The 24,030-nt window shown below is 44.7% G+C and overlaps 1 long non-coding RNA gene across 1 annotated transcript; it reads right to left on the bottom strand.

Annotated features, from left to right (window-relative positions):
- Positions 1-12,473: 12,473 nt before the first annotated feature.
- Positions 12,474-13,638, bottom strand: LOC141729196 (uncharacterized). The gene is made up of 2 exons (XR_012580533.1): positions 13,314-13,638; positions 12,474-13,155 (listed from the first exon to the last, which is right to left on the bottom strand). It is a non-coding gene; the product is annotated as an uncharacterized LOC141729196 (long non-coding RNA).
- Between the last annotated feature and the right edge of the window lie 10,392 nt (positions 13,639-24,030).

Here is a 24,030-nt window from a genome sequence, read left to right as displayed (position 1 = left end):
AACCCCTTCATTGCCACAGCCATCGTGGACATCAAGTGCAAAATTATTCTCATTTTACTGCTCAGGACTTGAGGCAAAGGCCTGGTTCAAAGAACCCTTTGTTTCATTGAAAACTGGATTTTTCACTGCTGAGAACTGGATTTTTCAGCATTTCACATGTTCAAAGCACTACTCCCACTGACCTTTGTTCCACCGGGAGATGGAAAAACTTGGAACTTTGGAAAAACTTTGCTACCCTATTTTTATTTTAAAATAAAGGCAATTTTTAATGTGAATACACTGGTTTCAGCGGGGCTTATATGGGCAACAAATCCTCGGCTTCATAATGGGTTAAAGTGACTTTGAGTCAGACCAAATCCTCCTTTTCCACACTCCAGCTAGGAAACCAGACTATCACCCAGCAGAGTCTGTCTCAAGTGTTGCAGCTGCTTCATTTTCTATAATAACTAATGATGCAGGAATCAGAAGATTAAAGTAGACTTTGATTCAAGTGTTCCTGCAACCTGTTGGGTCCTCACTGTAGTATTAAATTAAAACTAAGTCCTTTTTCCTTCTTTATCTTCAGAAGTATAAATTGATTAACTCTGAGAAGAGAGAATGGGAGTGCCTGGTGCTGCAGGGATTTCACAGAAGGAACTATCCTTTGTTCCTTGATGGAAATATTTGCCACCACATCAGGAAGCAAACCAGAAAATCTTCCTGAAACTTGCCTGCACTAACTTGTGGCCTCCTATAGGTTTTGAGGCTGAAATTAATGAAAATACCTGGGAGAAACATTGAGTCACCTCAGGAGATTTATACAAAAACTATGAAGAAAATAGCTAAAGAGTTTTTTTTTATGAGAGGTTAAAGTTGATGTTTTCTGTAATGAAAAATCAGTGTATTTTATTTCAATCTAAAGGTAGACGTACAAAATCAAAAGGAAGAAAAATGGTGTGGATAAAACTGATCAAAATCATAAAAGCCAGGTTGGAGGAAGATTCAAATATCAAGCAGATGATTAAATGTTTCAACAACTAAGTACAAATCTATTTTCACTGTCAAATGTGAAAAACAGCAAAAAAAGAGTGAAAACCGAACCACTTACCTTCAGACTTAATAGTTCATGAATGTTATTTGTGGAAGAGGTAAGATAAACTTAGCACAGGCTATAGGATTTTATAGTTGTCACATTGTTTTTTGCACCAAAAAAAAAAAATCTGAAAGGACCCAGCACATGCGAAGCTACAGGAATTATTTCACCTTGGGCGTTAGGAATTTGCTCTCAGATGCTCTGAGCAGATGCTCTTCCCTGAAGAAATTCCATGTTATTTTTGCTGTTTGGGACATGCTGGTGTCCATGCTGAGGCAGGCACTCACCTGGGGGGCAGAGCTGGGCAGGTGCAGGGCATGTGGCCAGACAGCAGAGAGCAGGTGGGACCGAGGCACCGAGTGCTGCAGCTTCCCTGAGGCAGAAGCTGAGGAGTAGCCTGGGCCCTGCAGCTCCTGGGGAAAAACAATAAAAGTTCCCCACCTTGGTCATTCATCCTCTGAAGCACTTTTTGTATTGCTTATGTAGAACTGTATTTTGAATATAGCACTCTGTTTCTCTTTCAAAGCCAGCAGCTGGGGTGGGTCACTAAAATGAACGATAACTTCTTGTGATAAAACTGCTGCTCTCAAGGTACCCTTCATTTAGAGCAGTAGCCTCACTGCAGCCTGAAGAGTCCATGGTTAGAAATAAGGCAAAAGTAAAAAATATCCTCTATCCATCTAAGGAGTATAGACAGGGATTGGACTCCATCTAATATTTTGTTGTCATTACTGGAAATAGCACTCCAAAAACCTGGAATTATGGACATGTGCAGCACTGAGGAATTCCACACAGAAAAGGGTTTCAGAACACAGACTTTTGAGAGCTGTTGGCACAGAAGAGGTTAAACCTAAAGCCAGGCCCCAAAGCAAATGAACCTGAGGCTGGGCCCACACTTCCCAGGAAGGCACTCGTTCTCACATCCAAGGTGTGCTACAGCCTGCATGGCTTCCTGCTCCTGGCACTGCACGGTGCACTGGCACTCTGCAAACTGCAGGGATGCCTGCAACAGAACACACAAAGGGCATGCATGTGCTGTGCTAACCTTCTAGGGATTGCACTCTTTGCTGTCCTCTCTCTGACAAAAACAAGGTGCACACAGGGATGCTGTATTCACCTCCTGCTATCAGCGCAGAAATACTGCAGGATGCCTTTGCTGACAGGCTCACAAAAGCAACTGCTTATACAAACCTGGCAGCCATAACATGCACACCAAAATGTCCCAGAAGGGGACAATATCCTTCCATGCTGGCAAATTTGCAACAAAACCAAGCTGCACTATAATTTGGCCATAGATAGTTAATGGGATCCAGTACTGCTGTTACATACCACTCTGGAAAAAAGGGTCAGGTTGCTATTCTATGATTTACTAGATCTGCTTTTTTCATCTCCTGACTCACCCAGTTTTAAATATTTTTGCTCATAGTGAGATGGGCCATTAAGATTGTGTTCCCCCCCTTCAGTGCCAGAATCCCACATAGCTCCCTGGAACAATCTGACCATCCTGGGCTGGCAGGAACCTCATGCTGTACCAGCAGCCATATTTGGATTCAGCCAGCAGGCTGCTCTTTTATTTTTAACATGTGCCCAAATTAGCAGCTGTGGGAGCTGAGCTGAGGCTCCCTACCTGCAGGGCCAGCTAGCTCCCTCTGGCCAGCCCAGAGTTCCTGCAGGAGATCATCTTTTTCCAGTTTTGCATCATTCAGTGCCTGGAGCCTCTTGGTGCATGTGCTAACCAGTTGAACCTTTTCCAGCTCCAGTTTGCTCAGCTTGGCCTCCATTTCACATATTCTGGCTTCTTTCTCATCCTTGACACTCTGCTTACATAAAAAACAAGCGTGTGTAATATACGTAATTATATAAAATAACCTCAAAGATGTATGGACACCACTACTTAAAATCCCAGTTTAGGGCAAGAAAGAAAACCAGAGTGAAACAGACCAACTACTTGTTGATAGCTGATGGCTTTAAAGAATAATTAATCTTACCAGGTGTAGCTTATGAACATGATTGCCATTCTCTTGTAGCAGCTCCCCCATGTGCACTCAAATCCCTTCTCACCAATAAGAATTAAATGCTTTCTGGAGTGCTTTTTCTTCTCAAGATGCTGACCTGCATGGGGCTTCCACGTCCTGTATTTCTTGTCTGCGAAATAACACGGGTCCTCAGTTTGGAATTCTGAGTGCTGCCTGTCTGAGCTTCTGCTGTCTCAGAATGAGCTAGGTAGAACTGCTTCTCAAGGTCCTGGACCTAGAAAAGGGCAAATATTCATGTTGAGTTATCTTAAAGCATTCTATTTAAACAGTAAATTCCATTTCTTCCAGTTTGCTTCCAGGTCCTACTTGAAAGAAGCACAAATGTTATCTTTTGGCCCAGCAGAGTTATTCCCTGGGTGTATACTCCTAATTGTGTTGCCTTATTTTAGTGATCAAGCTCAGTTTCATTTCAGAGTTAGCTGAGGTTCTGGAAAGTAAGTTGGCTTCCACCCTGATCCAGAGCTCTTCAGAAGACCCTTATCTACAGCATAAATGCTGATTGGAATGGTAAAATTACACTTTGGGGGAAAAAAGTCCTTTTTTCACCAAGGACTATTCCTTTACTATGGCTTCATTCAGAAATCTCCAGGCAAACATGTTTTGTACCAAGTAGTGTTCACTTTCTCTGAAAGGAGGCAACTTCTGCCAGTTTATGAGATGATGGACCAGTCTACAAGGCTATTAAAGAAAGATACTCTTATGTGCCAAGTTTAAGTTAATGAAATTTTTCCTATTGTCCAGACAGTTTTTCTAAAACAATCCCTCATCAAGAGGCTTCCCTCATGTCTCTGGAACATTTCAGATCTGGCACCAGTGCTAACAGGCAAATCCATACATATCTTGTTTTCACAGATCCTCTTCACTTCTCCCAACTGGGAACAGGCTGACAAACTGTGGATTCCAGATGACAGATGTGATGTGGATGCATCAAATTCAGGGTCCTTTCTTGTTCTCTATGACAAGTTTCAGGTGCAAAAATTAGAAGCTGTAAGAACCATCAAAGGTGAAGCAGCCTCAGCCTCCTCATTCCGAGCCTGCCTAACACATGGGTGTTTTCTCTCTCCTCTATATTGTGTAGTTTTGTGGGGTTTCTGTTTTTATCAGTTTGCTCTTCATTTCACAGTCTGTGCAATCAGTGCTTCACTTAAACAAAAGAAGCAAAAGAATAAGGCAGAGAGTGGAGTGTAGTAGCAGATTAAGCTTTTTCTCAAACTAATGTTACTTTTAACATTTCCTACACAACAATCAAAGCCCAGATTTAACAACCTGTCTCCAGAAGGCTTTGGCTGCTGTTTGCCAGCTGTAGGCAACTGACAGCTTTACGAGGTGGTGCTGCCACCTCGTGGTCATTTCTGAGCTGCTCAATTCTCCTCCCGAAAGAAAACACTGGCTATTATTTCCTCTTGGCAAAAAGTAACTTCTTTCACTTGTCACAAACACTGTAATTTCGATGTTCTGTTATTAAATATCAAGCTATGGATTTTTTAAATTTGAAGGGGTTACTGTGTAACTCAAGTGGACGGCGGGGTAAAAATTAGGACATCACAAACAAGAAAGGACAAAACTCTTAGTGAAACCAGCAAGAAAAACTGATTTAACCACCAAAAGTACTGTCAGTCTTTTCTTTTAACGGTGGAACTGATGTCCCAACAAATTCCACGTGTCCACCTAAGCAATACTTCAAAAAGTAATTTTCTTCCAAAATAGAATTTTTGTGGCAGTAACTAAACCAGGAGATGATCAGCATGGAAGGAAAGAGCAGCCGAAAGTCATGAGCAAATAAACATCTTTTATTGGAACGATCATTGAACTTCTCAAAAACATTCCTTGCTATTTCCTAGTCACCCCACCCCAAGGAAATTCCCCATGGAACATGTGAAAAATGTCTGGTTATGCTTTAAGAATAAAAAACCAGAGAATGGGTACCTCACTTGATGCTGCTGCATGACTTCACTCAAAAAGAGGCTGCTCAAAATAGTGCTGGTGAAACTGACCAAAGACTCAGCAGTGACAAGGACTCACCTAAATTTAAAAAGCTGCCCCAAATTTCATCTCACTTCATGCAGCCCCTTCTGCACATCTCCACCTTTCTGAAAGAAACTGTAGAATAAGAGGAAAGTTTGGTTATCTAAAACCCTGATTACAAAAGGAAGGAAACCTGAGCCAATTCACACTGTCTTATTTTACTGGAATTGATCAGGCAATGGATTATTTACTCCATTCCTGAGGGTGTGGTGTCAGTTTGACTCATCAGTCTGAGTCAATCAGTAAATCAAATCACAGTTTGCCATCAATTTTCAAACTAATTTACGACCCTTCTGTGGGAGAAACTTTCAAATCTTAGATATACAAGTGTGTATGAAAACAAGTGTGTATAAATTTGAGCACTATCTTCTGGGAAAAAAAAAAAAAAAAAAAAAAAAAAACACCACATAGCAGGAATAGGAATTTTCTAATAGCTAACAAATCCTGTGTACTACCTTAATTCCAGGATATTTTTGTTCATTGGAACAACACCTGCAAAGAAAAGATGTGCATTTACTTTTTAATCTATTAAGAGGCAACTTTATGTAACAAAATTAATTCTGCCCACCTAACTTTAAAACTGCAGGAGGACTTTAAGGTATTTATGGGGAGGTAAGTTTCTCTCCTTTTCCAAATCCTCTGGTTTGTTTTCTTAGGAGAGATCCAGATGCAGGCAGAAGAGAAAAAGAAGAGAAAAAAGAGAAAACGAAGAGGAAAGATATAGAGAGAAAGAAAGGGAGTACGAAAAAAGACAGAAAGAAAGGGAGTACGAAAGGAGAGGAATGTGTTAGTGGCAATTTTAAATCAGTGCATTTTTAAATCAGATGGTATTGACAGGTTTCTTGTTCTGTTTATTTGGATTTTCCTGAGTTACTCATCCTCTGGAGCACTGGTGACTACACCGTAGGCCAAGAGGCCCAGCAGCACCTGCCATATCTGGCTAACTTAACACCTTCAACAAACATGACACAGCTGCCCTGAAGGTGCTTCACTGAGGAGAAAGTTGGAGCCCTTGGTTCCGGAGTCCGACCCTGAAGGGCCAGAAAGGCGAACAGAGGAGAAAAGCCCCTCAGCCCCGCCATGGCAGGCACGGCAGCTCCGAGGTGCCGTCAGGAGCTGCCTGCCCTCAGACAGGCCGGGCCCCGTTGTTTTCCCGCCTTCTGCTTCCCGCCTCTGGCTGTGAGGGGCGCCCGGGCAGCTCTGTCCCCTCAGCGTGCTGGGACACCGCGCTCCAGGGGCTCCCCGCGCTGCTACCGACCCAGCCCGCCCTGGGGAGAGCCACCAAGTTCCTCCCTTCAGGAGCCATCCCAAGCCACTGGCTCCTTCTGGAAGACCCGCTGGCTCCATCAGGGATCGCGGCGCCGAGCCCCTCAGGCCCAACATGGCCGCCGTCCCCTCACGGCGTGGGCACCATTTTGTGGTCGTGGGTCCCAGGTGGTTTCGCGATGCTGGTTCTTGAGGCTTGAAAAAAAAAATCCCCTCACAGGGGTAGGGAAGGGCTTAGATTATTTCCCATATGATATTTGGCCAGTAAGGTGGGATATTTTGAAGGGGTGACCGTGAGCTGATTGAAGGCAGAAGTCGTGTGAGGGGACTTAGACTTTCTCCCGCCAAAGAGGAGATAAAGGGTCAGATGCAAAAGATTGAAAGGCATCTTGCCCTAAATCCAGTTCAGTAATACAAACTAGAATATTTTGAATTTCACACAAATCTCAGCAGAGAGGATAAGTTCCCGTGTTCCCTGGTATTTTCAAGGTGAGGGAGAGGGTGTAGATTCAACAAGTAATCACTTCAGCAAAGGAAATTACAGTGTCTGACTGTGCCATTTTGGATCTCAGTTTCAGGAATGAACACACTGGTGTGCACAGGTTGTCACTTATTTCAGATTATTCAAAAGATGACCTTGATACAAATTTCCAGGGACAGGTGCATGAACTCAGCCCAAAACAAAATCCTCAGCTGGAGAGATGAACACCAAGAAAACTCAAAAGACAGAGAGGTATGATAATTTGTTTAAATATCTCACTAAGATTTAAAACACGTAAGTATTCCTCAAGGGTACCACACAATTTTCATTTGCAAAATAAAAAACCATCCACCTGGTGCTGAAAGACATAAAAAAGGAGAAAAGTGGTTTTATATTAACTACTACAAAAGTAAGAATTATCCAGCTGAAAACAGACCTCAGCTCTCCATTCTCCTTGCTGCACTACAATCCCAAGTAGAAAACAGCTCAAGGAAAGGACTTCTATCGCACCATGCAGAAGAGGCAGCAACAAAAAGATTTTCCTTACCTATAGGAATAAGAGATAAATGAGTGTTTAGGTAAATACTATGCCCTACAATATCCTGAAGCTCTATGATATCCTGAAATGATATTTTAATCTTCCAACAGTCCCAGGTGTTAATAAAGCACAAACACTCACCTGGGAGGGAACAAGCACCTACCTCTGGCAGGCAGCTTATGGACTTTGTCTCTCTGGGATTTGGGATGGGACACTGAGGTTCTGCTTCTCACTGTGGGGCTGGGAAAGAAGGGAGGCACTCATCACCCCGCCTTCGCTCCTGGCTTTTTCCTGCTGCAGGCTGCCAATCCAACTTCCTGAGCCCTGCTGGGAGCCACCTGCTCCTTACTCCACCCTTCTGCTCCCTCGGCAGCCTTGGGAACAAACTCCTCCCTCAGCAGCCGATCGTGTGCATGAAGGAGAGCCAATAAACTCCGTACCCAGGACTTGATTTCTCCCCCAAGTGTCATTCAAAGCCTGGCTTTAGTGGGAAACTTGATATCTTTTCCCCATCGGGGTCCTGGCAAGGTGCTTTTTTGCAGAATGCCACTTGTCTTGACTGCAGGTGCATTTTTTTTAATCCCTTCTTTCCCGGGAGTCCAGGTCTGGAGCACCCAGCAGCCCCTGTCATTCTTGTAACAGAATAACTCTCTTAGGATCAAATTCCTGTGTAACTTTCCTCCTATGCAAGTATCAACTGCTTGTGTTTAAAATAATCCCTTCCTCCCTGAGGGGGTAGAGCTTCAGAGGAGGGGATTGGGGATTTATGCCAGCAGAGACTCCTCACATAGCTGGGCCATACCCACCGGCCACTTCACAGCTGGTTAAATGTTGTCATCTTACTGCAGGGGTTCCATACTGCCATCTCCTTATTGCAAAAGTTTCAGACCTTCTTGGTGCTTTCTCATGGGCAGCACCTCAGAGCACTGACTCTTTTTTTCTTCACAAAGCAGCCAACTGACTCCAACTCCCCTCTCAACCAGCCACCCCACTCTTTTATAGACTCTTCTTCTCACTGGTTACAGCTGTGGCCTGTTAAAGTCAGGCCTGTTCCTAGTCTTTGATAATTAGCCCAGCTGCAACTCCTTAGGGGTAAGAGCGGCAAGGGGCAGGTGGGTCCTGAAAGTTCTGCCTCCTGTCCCCAGGTCGGAGAAGGTTGGCGTGGTGCCGGGAGGCAGATGAGAGGAACACTATTTGCATTGCAGAGGCAGAGGGCACAGTGGGAAGCGATCATGCCTTGCGTGCTGTGGGGAACAAACATTTCTAGATCCAAAATGAGGATTGTCGGGACAGCTTCTATTCCCCTGCTGCTGGCATGTCTCAGTGATTTTAGGAAAAGGAAGCGTTTGGTCACCTGTTCTGCCATTCCATTGGCAGTGTGGTGCCAGGCTGTGGGAATGCAGAGTCCGCCTGGCGAGCTGGGCCTGGGCTGTTGGGCTCGGGACCCTGGACCAGGGCCCCCTCTTGGCCTTCTGCTTGGTTTGGGGGTTTTGCTTTCCCCTTCCGGTCCTGGGCCACCTTTCTATGGGCCAGGTCTGGGGTTCCTGATCCTTCCACATTGGCCAGGGCCCCACAGAGCCTTTCTCTGGCTCCAATGCTGCTACTGCTTGTCTTTCCAAAAAAAACCAAAAAAACCACCCAAAACAAACAAACAAAAATCAAACAAAAACCAAAACCAAAACAAAACAAAAACAACAACAACAAAAAATAGCTGGCAGCAGCTCTGAAACATTGAAGGGCCTAAAGTTGGCTTCAGCCCAAGTTGTTCAATAAAGGGCTCTGGCCAGGACATTCCAGAAGTTGTCTCAAAATTCTTTGAAATTCTTTTGTGACTGCCAATGGACTTTTGATAACTATTGATGGACTTTTCTGCAGCAAGCCTGTTTCAGGACAAAAAAGGAGTTTCAAAGATGGCAAAGAGGAACATTTTCAGTCCATGGACTTTTCCTGAAACTCAGCTGCTTGGACTTGAATTTTCTTTGTGTTGTTTTTGCATTTTCTTGTATTGTGGGATTATCTTGGTGATTTGGTAGAATTTTATGTTCTACAGGTGAAGAAATTCCCTGTTCATTCCACACCAGCACCTGAGTGAGGTTTTGATTTGCAACAGATAACCAGTCAAGTGTTTGTTCTTTCCTCTGCATGTGCCCAGCAGAGAAAATTACAAACACATTTCTTTTTAATTTAACTAAATAAAAAAGGTGACATGTGGCAGACGTCTTTTCATTAAAAATCCTTTCATTAGGATTTTTCCTGCTGAAGCTGAGAAGTTTCAGCAACAAATGTAAACAATGGTTATCTGCTGCTGTGGAATACAACAGGTGGATCCGTGATTGGTTTCCTGTAGATGTTTTGATTTACTGACCACTCACAGCAGAGCTGCTCTCCCTCTCTGCCGAGACACAGATCTTTGTTATTCATTCTTTTCTATTCTTAGCTTAGCAAGCCTTCTGAGAACCTTTTACTTCTATTTTTTTAGTATAGTTATAATGTAGTATATATACCATAAAATAATAAATCAAGCCTTCTGATTATGGAGTCAACATTTTCATCTCTCTCTCATCCTGAAAACCCCTGTGACCACGGTGACAGGCAATGTTGGTAGGGCAGCTGATAAGGTGTTGTGGGGAGGTATAGTCCAGCAAGACATTTCTGTCCTGGCTCCTTCTGTGTAGGAGCCATTGCTGGACAAAGTGACTACCGGACGTGGTATGCAACTTTTGCTTGGTAAGTTCCTGAAGGAGAACAGCAATGCTTTCTCATGGGAAGGAAAGAACTTAGCCCCAGTGTTGGAGGTGCAGATAAGAAGCTGTGTCCTGCAGCTTAATGGCAGCAGCAACTATCTATCCTGGCATATTTGGTTTGGAAGGACTGACTCAACGTGTACAATCATGGAGTCGATATCCATCTTTGGAAGGCAGTCTCCTTCCTGAAAGAATCCATTTGGCATATGTTTTCCACTTCCTCGAGGCAGCCTTCTTGAAATTCTGCCAGAACACTTCTTTTGGACAAGGTAAAGAGCTGCGCTGGGTCCTGGTGTGCAGCCTAGCTAGTACCCTGTGCAGGTAATGCCCAAGAGCAGTGTTCTGACACCTTGGTATAGGATCAGGATGTTTTGAATTTTGGAGGAGGGGACGCCATTTCTTTTAAGATTGGCTTCTAGTTCCTCCTCTCTTTGGCAAAGTTTGGATGGGCACTTTGGGTGGTCTCAGTGAATTGAAAGGCATTTCCCAATAAGCAGTTCTCTGGGTTAGAGTTGCTGAACTGTCAGTGGGAATGCAGAGGCCAGGCCTCTATAGGACAGGTTTTTGTCCCTTGTAGCCTTAGGGACAAGTGTGAGCAGTGCCTGGTGCCATCCCATTTTGATCCTAACTTGGAGAGATTGGAGGCTTACAGTGCTACCTAGAGCTGAGAAGGAAAGTGGCGATAGCAGGGTGTGTTTATAGTTTGATGGGTACAATTGAAATCGTACGCAGCAAAGAGCTTTCTCCACCAACAGTTTTGCAAGCTTTGTTGCGAGCTCGGCCAATGTTCTCAAGTTTCTTACCAGACTCTATGAGAGAGAAAAGTTTGTTAGGGCAGAAGAGCTGGTGTTGGCCTTTGAGCGTGGGGCAAAGAAGAGTATCCACTTGGAAGGGGAAGATGGGTGAAATCTTTTTGTCCCAACACAGTTGATTGGAGAGCAGGGACGTTTCTGACTTGGCTGTGTCCTGGGGGTGGTTTTGAGCAGGGCTCGGTGTGTGTCCTTGTTTTGTGGGTTGACAGTGCTGGGGTGTGGTTATTTAGGTGAATACTGACAGTGCCCAGGAAAAAGACAAGCACTTTTCTAGCCCAGCCCTTTTGTGTGGGAGCAGTGCAGGGGCAAGAGTTCTGCTGTGGATCCAGGCTCTTGGGGACTGACAGAATGGGATCCTGCATGTAGCAGAGAAGGAAATCATTTCATTGTTGGCTGCACAGTTTATAAGCTTCAAAATAAAAGGCAATTGCAGCGTGGTCTCTTCATTTTCAAACGTTTTCTGGGCCATCAGCTGCTCAACATCTAACTCTCACCCAGTGAACTGCATCCAGCTCCCTGGAGATATGCATTTTCCCTCAAGATCTATGTACCATCTTGCACTCTAACGCTTGAAGATCCCAAACGGCTTCAAAATGTCCAGCAGCTGCTCTCAAAGAAAAAGTCCTATGACAAAAAGGCAGTGCTGGCCATAGCAGTCCCTTTGCAGTCTGTCAACCAAATGAAACATACTGCTAGGCTTCTGAGAAGCCTTGGTGGGGGGGGTGTCCTCAAATAAACACCCTTTCTCACCCTGCTGCCTGCAAACCCCCTCCCAATAACTCCTACCTGGATACCTGCTCACCCTCACTCTCCTAGTCACAATCCTCAACTCATCTGAGGCCTCAGTCTCAAACATCATCTTTGACACTGGGCAGATCCCTCTTGTGACATGATGAATCTGCTGGAAAAGGTGTTGTAATTGACACAACCGGGAACCTCTGGAAGCTGTGCTCCTCCCAAAAACAATAAAACAACAAAACAAGAACAGCCCCAGAAATTGCAAAGGAGCTTTACCACCCCTAAGCACAAAACCCAAAATCATGAACTTAAATACTCCCAGTATTCCACAGTTTTCCCCACAGTCTCTTCCCAGTCTCTGTTGCTTTAGATGCCCAGAAACACCTGCTGAAAACAAGCTGAGATGAGCTGAAAGAGCCTCTTCACTGAAATGAGAGGAGAGCTCTTACCCCAGCACATCCCAGAGAGGGAATGAAGCCCCTCAGCCAAGGCTGGGGTTAATGTACCCCTGATGGTGCCCACCTCTCGTTCCCATGGCACCCAGGAAAAGGGAGGGGGCAAATCCCAGCGGGTATAAAAGCCCTCAGAGCAGCTGCAGCTGTTTGGCTCCTCTGACTCGAATTCAAGGGCAGTAAAGGGCTTGTTATAGAAGAAAACTCTTCAGAAAAATAAGAGCGCTTTCTTTTTTACAACAGCTACTTGGAGCAGAACAACAGAAAACTGGTAAGACATAAAAATTTGTGTTTAGGTAGCATAGCTAGATAAATTGGGTAATTTGCTGTTAACTTACATAATTATTCTGTGTTTAACAAAAGCCATCTGATAAATCCACACCCAAAACTCCAGCAGCTCAGCTGGCCCTACCAAATCTCTGTTTATTCATACAGCAAACAAAACCAAAATCCCAGTAATACCTATCAGAAATCTATGAAAGAAACCTATTGAAATTAATCCTACTTCAAATACAAACCAACTCATCCAGAAAGTTAGCTTCACTCAAAAACCAACTTACACAGAGTTAATAATACCAAGAAATAAAACAACACACCATATACCACCAATGAATATAATAGTGAAAGGAAAAAAACAAATTTTTTCTTTTTTTTCTTTATTTAAACTAACTTATTAGCTAGAACAAAAGATTTTGTCAGGGCTGTAACAACAACTTCTTCTTCTCCTTCTGAAATGTCCCTTCTCATTCCCAAATTCCTTTCAACTCCTGAGTTTAAATCCAAGCAAGAAGCAAAATTCGTGCACTTGTGCGTTCGCCACTCCTGTCAGATTCTCTGTTTCCCTCCACATCTTCTTACACTTTCAGTCTTCACGCCGTCCTGCCGTGATGAGTTTGACAGAAGAATTGGTAAATGTTGAGAGCAACAAACCCAGGGCTGGTTTCCTCAGCGCATTTCAATCAATCCCAAGCCTGCAATGATGCACGCTCACCTGAAGGAGGGGAATAAATCTGTAAAGGTCACTAAATACGTAAAAGCGCATCCCCATTGTTCCAATACTCAGCAGCCCAAGCGGCCAAGGTCAGAGCTCTCCACCCACCGAGGACACGGTAACCAGCAGGGCCCTTTCTCCCACCCTCCAGCACGGACCTGTGAAGCCAGAGAGGAGTTTACAGAGACCGGGAGGCGGCGGGACGGGACGGGCACCCGGCCCGACCTTCCAAAGCCGACGGGAGCAAGGGCGGGGAGCGCCACGGCCCCGCTCCGCCTCCTGCGCCGCCTGCCCGGGGCCGCCCCGCCGGGATTGGCCGGCCCGCGGTCGCTCCCAGCGCCTGGAGCGGGGCGTGCGCGGGCTCGGCGGCTGCAGCCCCGTTCCGACGCCGCTCGCCCTTCCCTCGCTCGGCAGCCGCGTCCTTCCCCCGCCCCCGGCACCCAGCGGCGAGGGGCAGGGCGCTGGCTCGGGGGGTGCAGTACCGCTCTGTGGCCACATGGCGGCAGACTTACGGGCGATTTTCCCGCGCATTTTTGCCGCCATTTTGAGAAGGTCAAAGAAAGTCCGCGATATCCTCGACATCCTCAACACGCCACTCCCAACATGGCGGCCAAAAGAGGACCCTCGGCATAAAGAGGCATTTACTCAGCTGCCTGTCAGAAACTCGCCGAAATGCGCCCGCCCGCGGCCTCGCAGAGCCCACAACCCATGTCGAATACACTTGAAACGCCACAGAAAATCCCACCGGGGCCGCGCTGACGTCGGTGTTCCGTGCAGGCAGTCCAGGTATGCCCACCGGGGTCCTCCACTTCCCCGCCCTTTTCGCCGCCATTTTGAGAAGGTCAAGCGAGTCCGCGACTTCCGCGACACGCCACTCCCAAGATGGCGGCAGGCCGGCTGCCCGTCGACGCAAGGCTGCAGTACCGCGCTGTGCCCACAAGGCGGCTGCACTGCCGCCCGCCCCAGCCGGGGGCGCAGCGAAGGCGGCAAAAAAGAACGGGGCCGACCCCAGCCAAAAACTGCTCTGAAATAAATGCCAAAAACCTGCCTCTTACCCGACAAGAACCAAACAAGCCCCCTTGATTTAAAACCATGTTTAAATAAATTTTATATTTCTATTTTCCGTATTTATATTCACATGCATATTTATAGTGGACATTGATGTAGTATGTAATTTATATAATACTTTCCATCTATTCCTATTATTTATATTTATTTATCTTTTGTGGTTTTATAAATATCTTTCTCTATTGATTGTATATTTCTATTTTTAAAATTACATTTCTATAATGCTTTTATTATTTAAAATAAAAATCTCATTCTAACGAAATAAATACAAAAGACCCACTTCTTTTAAACTATATTGAAATATTTTTATATTTATCGTTTGCATGACTATATTCGCATTTATATTTATAGTTTATACCGATGCATTGTATTAATAATGATATATAATATGTATCCAATTAAAATAGAGATAATTTTTTAAATTATGTATCTTATCTAATGCTACAACTTATTTTTTCTTCTATTTTTAGTTTTTATATTAATCTTTAGCTATTTATATATATATATATATTTCTATACTTAGATTTCTACCTTTATATTATTTGTATTTATAATTTTTATACTAAACCCCCTGCTTTTGCCAAATAAAAAACAAAACCGTCCTTTATTTTAAACTTTAAAAGTATTTTTATATTTATATTTATCATATCTATAATTGGTTTTCTATTATATCATATTGATATACTATACTTATTTCTATTTTATATCTCATTCTTATATTAAATAATATATATACAGTTTTACTTGTATTATGTATTGTATCGATTTATGTTATTTTATATTTTCAATTATTAGTAATTTTTTATATATCTGCATATATTTGCAACACATTTCTATATTTATATTTCAGTTTGGCTTGTGTGTATATTTAGCTTCTCTATTTATATATCTATAAATATACACAACACTATTAAAAATAGAATACCTTATTGTAATATATAATGACTTATGTTACATGTTACATTTTAAAAATAGACCGAATATATAAAAATAAAAGTAGTTTACTCCCATTTCTACACATCTATTTGTTTTGTTTAAATATAGTTATAATTGTACATTTAAAATCCAATTCCTAAATAAAATGACAAAACAAACAGCATTGAATTCCCACCAATATCTTCCAAAAACATCAAGATACCTCCACCAGCCAAACAACCGTCAGCGAAAAAACCACACAACACTCTTTTCAATAACAATTCTCATCACATCAGAAAAATGGAACCAAAATAAAAGAAAACCCTATACAAACACACACAGCAAATCACAAAAACTACTGAAAAAAAATGAAACCAGCCTAATAAACTCCAAACAGTGCCACTGACCCTGAACGTCACTAAAAAAATAAACAAAATTCTACCTCTACACTAACTCAAAGAATAACCAATACTCTGTAAAAATAACTTTAAAACCCAAAGTAATTAACAAAATAGAAAAAAATCTCAACCACTAAAAACTAAGAAAATAACTAGCCAAATAATAAATAATAAAAAAAAACCTTAAAAAACTCACCATATAAATACCCATGTTCCCAAGAAACACCGGATAAACAACAATCAAATACATGCAAGGAAAACAAAAAAATTAAAAGAAGAAAAAAACCAACAACAACAAAGTCAAAACCAAATAAACTTAAATTTACAAGAAAAATATTATTCCCAACTGAATAAACCCATAGTGCCTCAATCTATCAAAATAAAAATACCACCTATAAACGCAAAGCCTAAAGACAAATGTAACCATAAACAATGTCTCCCAAATGATCCATAACAATAAAACATACACTACAATCAAACAAACCAAATTAATAAAAGCTCTTATCTTCATCAGGGAACAGTGCAGGGCCTCTCAGAGTCCCATTCAGGGTGTGGTGGTATTCCCTGTAGCTTATGTAATGTAGTTTTAAAAGTCATTCATGGAAACATTTAAGTAATAAACTATAATATTTCACTCTCTGACACCAGTGTAGCAAAGCCCAGCTGTCCATGCTCCCTTCCAAGGTAAAATCTTTAAGGAAGCAAATTCTGTAATTTCAAGGACACCTGTGGAGCTAAACTCACACCAGAATGAAAATAAAAAGCAGCAAAAGCCAATTTACCTTGCTCAATGCTGCCTAAAGCACTATGCACACATTCAATAACCAGCTGGCTGAAGCATCCTTTGAATTGATTAAAAAACTGGAGCAAAAGGAGGATGAGGAATGGCATGATGTCACACATTAAATACTTCTTCTTTCCAACTAAGACAACACAAATACAAGGGTGAATGTGGCCAGCAAATACTGCCCATCATATGCACTTCACTGCTTCGTAGTCTATTCATCCTATCTGCTTAAAGGGTTAATTAAAATTCTCCTCAACCCAGAAATTTTTTTGTAAGAAACTCCAGAAACTAGGTGAAAATTGTTCCTTCATGTCAATCAGTGGATTTTCTCTTATTTATTTTTGGTTTTGGTCTGCATTCCACAGCAGCAGATAACTGTTGTTATGATATTTCTAGAGTCCCGTACCCTCTGGGCAATATTTCCTGGGGACAGTTCTTCACAGCACAAACTCCTGCATGTTGTTCCTCCTTCATCAGGCCTCCTTCCCAACCCTCACTGCCTGGCCAAGCCCACCCCCCCTTTTATCCCAGTTATCCTCACTAGCCACAGCTGCAGCCCATCAAGGCCAATGTACAGATGTTCAAATACAATACTGATATTTTACTGGGACTCCTACGATAGATAATCAATGTTTACATTTTGTTCCTGAGGCCTCTCAGCTTCTCAGGAGGAAAAATCCTAAGGAAAGGATTTTTCATAAAAGATGTCTGCGACGCTCTGCACTCAATGAAGGCAGCCTCAAGCTTTGTCTCAGAGATACCTGGCAGCTGGACGGTAACTGGAAAACAGATCCATGACCTGAAAACATCAGGCATATGAGTTTGTGAGGTTTTTCCCATTCACAAATAGGACATGAAATAAATGACATGCACAAGCTGAAACGTCCAAGATAAAAAGAAGGAAGTTTATTTCCAAACTCCAATATTTATAGACTTTCAAAAGCACCCATGGATTGGAGGATGAAATTGACACCTCTCCAGCCACACTGGTCAAACCAAGTCCATCAGATTTCTCCTCCTCCATAAAGGAAGGCAAAACGATCATTATTTACATGAAAAGAGTGTGAGAAACTCCATTACAAACATATAAACATCAGAAGGCTTAGAAGAACTTAGAAGAACAGGGCGACACAAAAAGCCCAGGGCTGTGTTTATTTTTCTGTCAAATTCCACTGTTTCTAGCTGAGGGAATAAACACATGCAGAGTATTTGTAAGCAATGCCAGCTCTGCCCTTTGCTGGACACCTCACCTGGAGATGCAGAGGCACTTCATTTATCCTACTTGTCTCAGGATTAATTTTATCCTTAATTTTATTTATTATTTTATTTTTAAAAATTTATTAATTTTTCATCTCAGGGTTAATTTTTGCAGCAGCCAGGAAGGGCATGGCCCTGCAATAATTTGATGCCCCCTCATGCCACGGACACAGGGTGGTGTTGGTGGTGTTCCTTTGGTGGTGCATGGTCCCATCACCCTGGATTCCACGAGGTGAGCAGTCACACATTAATTGTGCACCAATCTGCACACTCTGCTATTGGTACTGTTGTTACAGTTTTTCCTATTTCTCTGCCTTTCCTAGTAAATTGTTCTAGTCTCAGATTTTTGTGCCTGCAGTTCTCCTCTCTCTCCTGCTGCACAGGGAACGGGAAGGAAGTGAGCAGTTTGTGGTCTGGGGTGCTACAGCAGGAACACCAAATTGTGTGGTGAGCAATCACATGTAAATAGTTTGCCTATCTTTTAACTCTCTTATCAGTGTCTTGTTACCACTCTTAATATTTTTATTCCATTGCAATTTCTAGGAAATTGCTCTTATTTCAACCTGCGATCTTTAGCTTTTTGTGCCTTCAATTCTCCTCCCCATTTCATCGCAGGAGCAGCAAAGTGAGCATGCAGCACAAGGTCTGGGGTGTGTCAGTGGGAACATCAGATTGGGGAACACCATTCCAAACCACGTCTCAGGACCTGGAGATGGAGCTGGTCTCCATAATGACTCTCAGCCATTGGAATGAAGGTGACAGACAGGAGGCACAGTTTCTGCCAGAGGCCATAACAACTGAGAGTGGTGCAGCCACGCTGTTTCATGGGGACAATCAAATGGTCATTTCCTACATTCACCAGAACAGTCAGTACAGCAATTACAGAAGGTTTGGTGATAATGTGGGCTTGGCTACCACCAGCAGCCACACAAGCTTTCAGTCAGTTGTGGTGAGTGCATTTTTCTTCTTGCATATGTCTGCCCTGCACTGTACAAAGAATAAATGCTTCCAGAATTTCTATATCCTGACACCAGCCCAGGATGCTGCCCGTTGACAATGCCCTAAAAGCCCAAGCTGGAGTGAAAATCAGACCTTTGCCTTGCTAGACTTTGGATCTTGAATGGCACCACAGGAGGGATGCTCAGTTAGGTCACGGATTGCCAAGCAGCCTTTCCCCTCCAGGACACACATTCAAGCCTCACTGGAGCTGCTAATGATCAACCATCCCAGCTTCACTGCATTTGCAAGCGTGGTTTTTGTTTCACAGGTTTGCCCTGTGCTGCCTTGATGGTGGACTGGGTTACTGGGCTGCCTCTGAGCTGCCCGGAACGTCCTCCCACTGTGAATTTTAGCGCCCAGGGCTTGTTGTCCTTCTCAGGAGGAACTTTCTGCTGACCTTGACTCAGCTCAGTGGAGGGGAAATGGATTTAGTGTTGAACAAGGTCCTAATCTCCTGAGATGAAGGGTCTTTCATAGGGCAGTCTCTGCTCCCTTGCAAAGGACAAGTTATTCAAAACTGCCCCTTGTCCACCCAACAGACAGAAGTACTGAAATTACCCCAGAAGTGTCTTTGGGGCTTTTCAAATATCACATTTGTGGATCATCTATTGCACAACTCTTTCACTGTCCTCACCTTGTTCATCACAGAGTGCATCCCTGCTTTATGTCAGGAGGCCAAGGATGAAATACCATTTAAACAATTTCAGTAGGATCCCAGAAGGGTCCTGGGCAACACACCAAACAGCCAAAAGATAATGAAGCCAGTGTTTCTTCAGGCCACTGCTGCCCTGGCGCACTTCTGTGGCAGAGAGCCACAGTCAGAGCCAGTCACGGGCTGCCTGCTCTGTGCCACACAGCCAGGAGCAGGGGGAGATGGAGGTGGCACCTGCTCCAAAAGCCAGCTCTGAGCTGTGGTGACACAGGGAACCCCAGGGAGGCAAAGCACCAAAACAGGCTGGGGAGAAGCTGTGGGACACTGACACGTGGCAGTGAAGGGATGCAGAAGACACCCTGACAGCTCCCTGAAAAACAGGAAGCATGCCTTGCCAAGCAGAGAGATGTTTCCACCCTGCAAGGATCAGCTCCCAATTGGACTCTCTGCAAACACTCTTCTGGACTGGGAGCTACAGAAAGTCTGTTGGGAGAGCCCTAATCAGTCCCCTGATAACCCCGGGATAGAGGTGAAGCTAGAAGTTCTTTCAAAAACAGAAACTAGAACACAGTAAAGGCAGAAAGTACAGTAGTTTGTGAGAAAAAACAGCAGATTCACCCAAACTCCAGGGTGCAGCCATGGAGAAAAGAGAACCTTTCCTTGTCTTCTGAAGCTGCCCTGGAGGACAAAAATCTCTTAATAATTAAATCCGCGTTTGACGCAATTCAAGCAGGGAACTCACAGAGGAATTTGCTATTGAATAAGCAGTTCATTTTTGCAGGGTGATAAACCCGGGCACGGCCCAGGTGGCCTTTGCCATGGCTTGTTTTCACTGCCTCAGCAAAGCAGCACACAGCCGGGGACAGGGCATAGCTCAGCCGGCCACCTGGGAAGTGGCCAGTTCCCAGCCCTTGTTTCCATGGCTCAGAGCTGGCAAAACCTCAGGCTGGACCAGGGCAGGGGGCTCAGGGGCTGCCCAGCCACCTGCAGCCTGGTGTGCGAGGGCAGGGTGGCTGCAGACAGCACGAGGAGCCGAAAATTCCACCAGACGCCCGAAAGGGAGCTTCCAATTTTGCGTTTCCAGCAGCACCAAGAGCTTCCCAGCCTGACCTTCAGGCTTCCCAGCTCCTGCTGAGCTGGTCAGAGCGGAGCACAGGCCCCGGGACGGGCAGGGTGCAGGCTGGGCAGAGGGCAGAGTCCCGCCGAGCGCTGCTGGCGGGGTCACTGCGGTGCCAGGGGCACTTACACAAGCGGCAGGGCTGGTGACGCAGGCACAGCTGGCTTCTGGCCAGGCCTGACGGCCACCAGGAGCTGGAGCTGCCTGCAGTCCCCGCCAGCTGCCCAACCAGAGCGTCTGCACTGAGCACACCCCAGGGGAAAGTCCAGCCCGGGGCTTGGCTGCCGGCTCTGTGTCAGTCCCTCTCCAATTGCACATTTATCATCTGGAAACCCATGGCTGGCAGGTTTCTTCACTGAGGCACCAAGGCACCATGAAACCAGGGTAACAGAGCGTGAAAAATAAAAGCTGCATTTACTTCCAAAGATGAAAACTGGCATCGTTTTACATGACAATTGCAGTGCCCAGCCAAAGGTCCTTGGCATCCCTGTACTGATACCACAGTTCTCCATCACTTTGCTTTTCAACAGGAGCCCAGACAGCAGCAATGAAAGAAAAATTATGTCAAGAAGACTGTCCTTTCACCTGGACCCTTCCTCTCCATTTGCTCACTGGTCTCAGCTTGTGCAAACATCAGCCAGATGCACATGGGATAGCTGAGATCAATTCCTCAAGGAACTCCTCTCTTTTCACCAAGTCACGTGCACCTAAAATTAATAATATCTTTTGTGTATTTTCAGAAGGATTCTATTTTCCATAGAAGGCTAGTAGGGCTCTTGAATCACCCCCAAGGAATGCCAAGCAATCACTGAGTCACACTTTGGAGGTGAATCACCACTGTTCCCAATCTTGGGAACAGAGCCTGTGTGTGTTGAGAACAGCTTCATCAGGGACTTCTTTTTCTTTTACAAACGCCTTTTTTATTGTCACGCAAGCATGGGCACACTAATTGGCTAAGGAAAGCCAGCACTCAAGAGAGCAGAGAAAAACACATGCAGTACAGCAGGAAGCAGGAAACCTTCTGTCCTCCCTCCTTGGAGATCACAGGAAGAGGTGGTTTGGCCAAAACCCAACTAGAAAAATAAAATTAATAACAAACATACTGCACTACCATTCATTAGTTACTTAAGCACTAAGCTTGCTAGGTGGTGAGCAGCTCCAAGAAATCTGCTGGAACAGGAGATGAGGAGGATGAGCAGCCATCTCCGTGGAAAACCCAAGGTTTTTTCCATGGTGCAGGAGAGCAGAACAAAGCGGAGGATTTGGAGCTCAGAGATGGGCCCAGCTGCCTCATCTGCTGAGCAGGACACAAAGCCAGCAGCTTCCCTGCCACCAAATCCCCAACCTGTCAGCAGCAAAACCCAGCCTACCTATCCCCTTGGCCACTATTGTCAGGGATTTTCTTTGCCCAGCCCCGCCAGAAATGGTAGGGCCATTGGGACAGCCCATGGATTCCTTGGATCCCCAGCCACTCTTCCCTTCCAGAAGTATCTGGTCACTGAAAAGGGCAGGAAAAGCTGGTGACAGAGGCTCATGCACAACAAGCATAGAAACAAACTCAGTCACAGGTTTGCCCTTGTGACAGGAGTGCCCAGCCTCGAGAGCAGACAAGCCCAGTCAGGAACCAGGGCTCCCAGTCCTGCACAGCAGTCAAGCCTCTGTCTCTTCTCTACATATTTAAAGTGGAAAGGATATGAATCAGAGCTGAGACATCTACAAGGAATGTTCCACATGCTTGAAAGCAGAGAAATCCAGGCTCCAGCCTTGTCCTTCCCAGGTTCTCCAGCTGCTTCTCCCCCATGCTCTCAGCACTGTCTGCCGAGGCCAGGCTACTTCACTCTGCAGAAAACAAAACTGGAAAAGTTAGTGGGGTACTAATTACCTACTTGTTGTTCAATTACCTTTCTCGGGGTTTTTAGTTTGTTTGAAAGCATTTACATTAGAGCATTTTGCTTAGGGAGGGCTAGATGAGTTTAAGCACCAAGATCTAGGACCCACCTTTGAAACTGCAGCTGCTCTGTAGATGTTTTTGAAGAGAAAAGCAGCATTGAGACAAAAACATCAGCAGCAGACAACTTGTGAGACTATCACAATCCAGGATATCACAATCTTTCCTTTGATAATCATAAAGGAAATGAGTAACAAAGACAAACAGATGAAATTACAGATGAGAATAACAGAACTAGCACAAGCCTCCAGGGATGAAACTGGGATGCAATCAGTCAGAGCCAAGAGGGTTCAAACCATCAAAATGGTGCAAGGGATCAAATCCAGCTCTAGAAATGAGACAGCAAAGTCTGAACAAGGAAGCAAATCAGGGAGAGGATGGGCAGAAAGAAAAGCTACCTCTATCATCCCAGAAGACTCTGGATATTCTCCCAAGTTGTCGCTGAACCCCTAACAAGCCCTTCCAAAATCTGGGCAGGAAGAGTGGTACCAGGTGACAAAAGACAAACAATGCACCTGCCTTCAAAGGGGAAGGAAAGTTCTTTGCACCATGAAAATTGTCATGAAGAACAACTTGACAATGACAACTGTGGCTGAATGGAGAGTAACACAAAGAAAGACGAGCAAATTTGTGGTGGGCTGTATGCAGGAGCTGGGGCAAGGAGAGGCTTGAGGAGACAGCAATAAAGAAAGATTTAGAAGACATGATGTGAAAGAAGAATGTTTATTTTTTATAGGGGAAAACAAAGACCAGGCCCATGAAAAACAGTCTGCAAGATTAAAAGACTGCTACAACAGTGACAGGGATCAAGTAGTGCTGCCCAGGCCAAGATGCACCTCCTGCACTGGGGAAAGCAGGACCAGCTGTATGCTTGGGAAAGATAAGCACCTAGAAAGTCAGAGATCTTATGACATGCCAGGGAAAAAGACAAGTCCCATCTTTCTGATGGCACCTTGCATTTGCTTCCAGCCCTGGAGGCCAATTTAGTCCCTGGAAAGGTCAGAACTGCCTTTCCCCTGTACTCAAGAGGCGTGACTACATTCCTGCCAAAACCAAAACAGACAAGAGTTTTCTGGAAGCTCAGGAAGGTTGTGAAATCCCCTTCACTTGCAGCTCAGAACGAGGTCACACGTCACACACACAGGTAATTCATCCTGAAAGCACAAAGAACAGAGGTAAGATCCTCTCCAAAACCTGACCTCTGCTCAGCAGTGGAGCCCAGCCTGTCACGCTGCTGAACAGAGGCAACTCTTCTGAGGTGGCTCTGGAATGGTCTTTTCCTGCTTTCACCATACTTTTTCATCCACTCAGCTCCTGAACTGCCTGGCAGTTGCAGAGTGGGTTGTTGGCTCCCTCTGGTTACTGTGACAGGACTGGAAGCATCCTTAGCCTCTCCAGGGCCCCTTTTTCTGGGTGTCCCCCATCCTGTTGAACAGCTGGTGCAGTGGCGGCCTTGAGAGCCACCAAGAGAACACCCCCAGCACCCAAACAAAACCTTCCACCCCGACGATCCTGGAGGCTTTCTCCCACCTAAACGCTTCTACTGCTCTCTCTTGTCTCCAGAGGATGGCTATAACCACCCTAAGCCCAGCAGGCAGCAAACTGGAGAAAAAAACCTTGACAGCAGGCACTGAACACCAGAACACAGGGAACACAGGGATCAGCTGCTGTGCCCTAATGCCATCTTTCTGTCAAGAGAAAGCCTGAGAAAAAGAGGGATGAGCCAGTGGCACT

The sequence above is a fragment of the Zonotrichia albicollis genome, chromosome 5 (assembly GCF_047830755.1).
Source record: "Zonotrichia albicollis isolate bZonAlb1 chromosome 5, bZonAlb1.hap1, whole genome shotgun sequence".
Lineage (NCBI taxonomy): Eukaryota > Metazoa > Chordata > Aves > Passeriformes > Passerellidae > Zonotrichia > Zonotrichia albicollis.
Note: the sequence above shows the minus strand (reverse complement) of the source record. Positions and strands in the feature narration are given on the sequence as shown.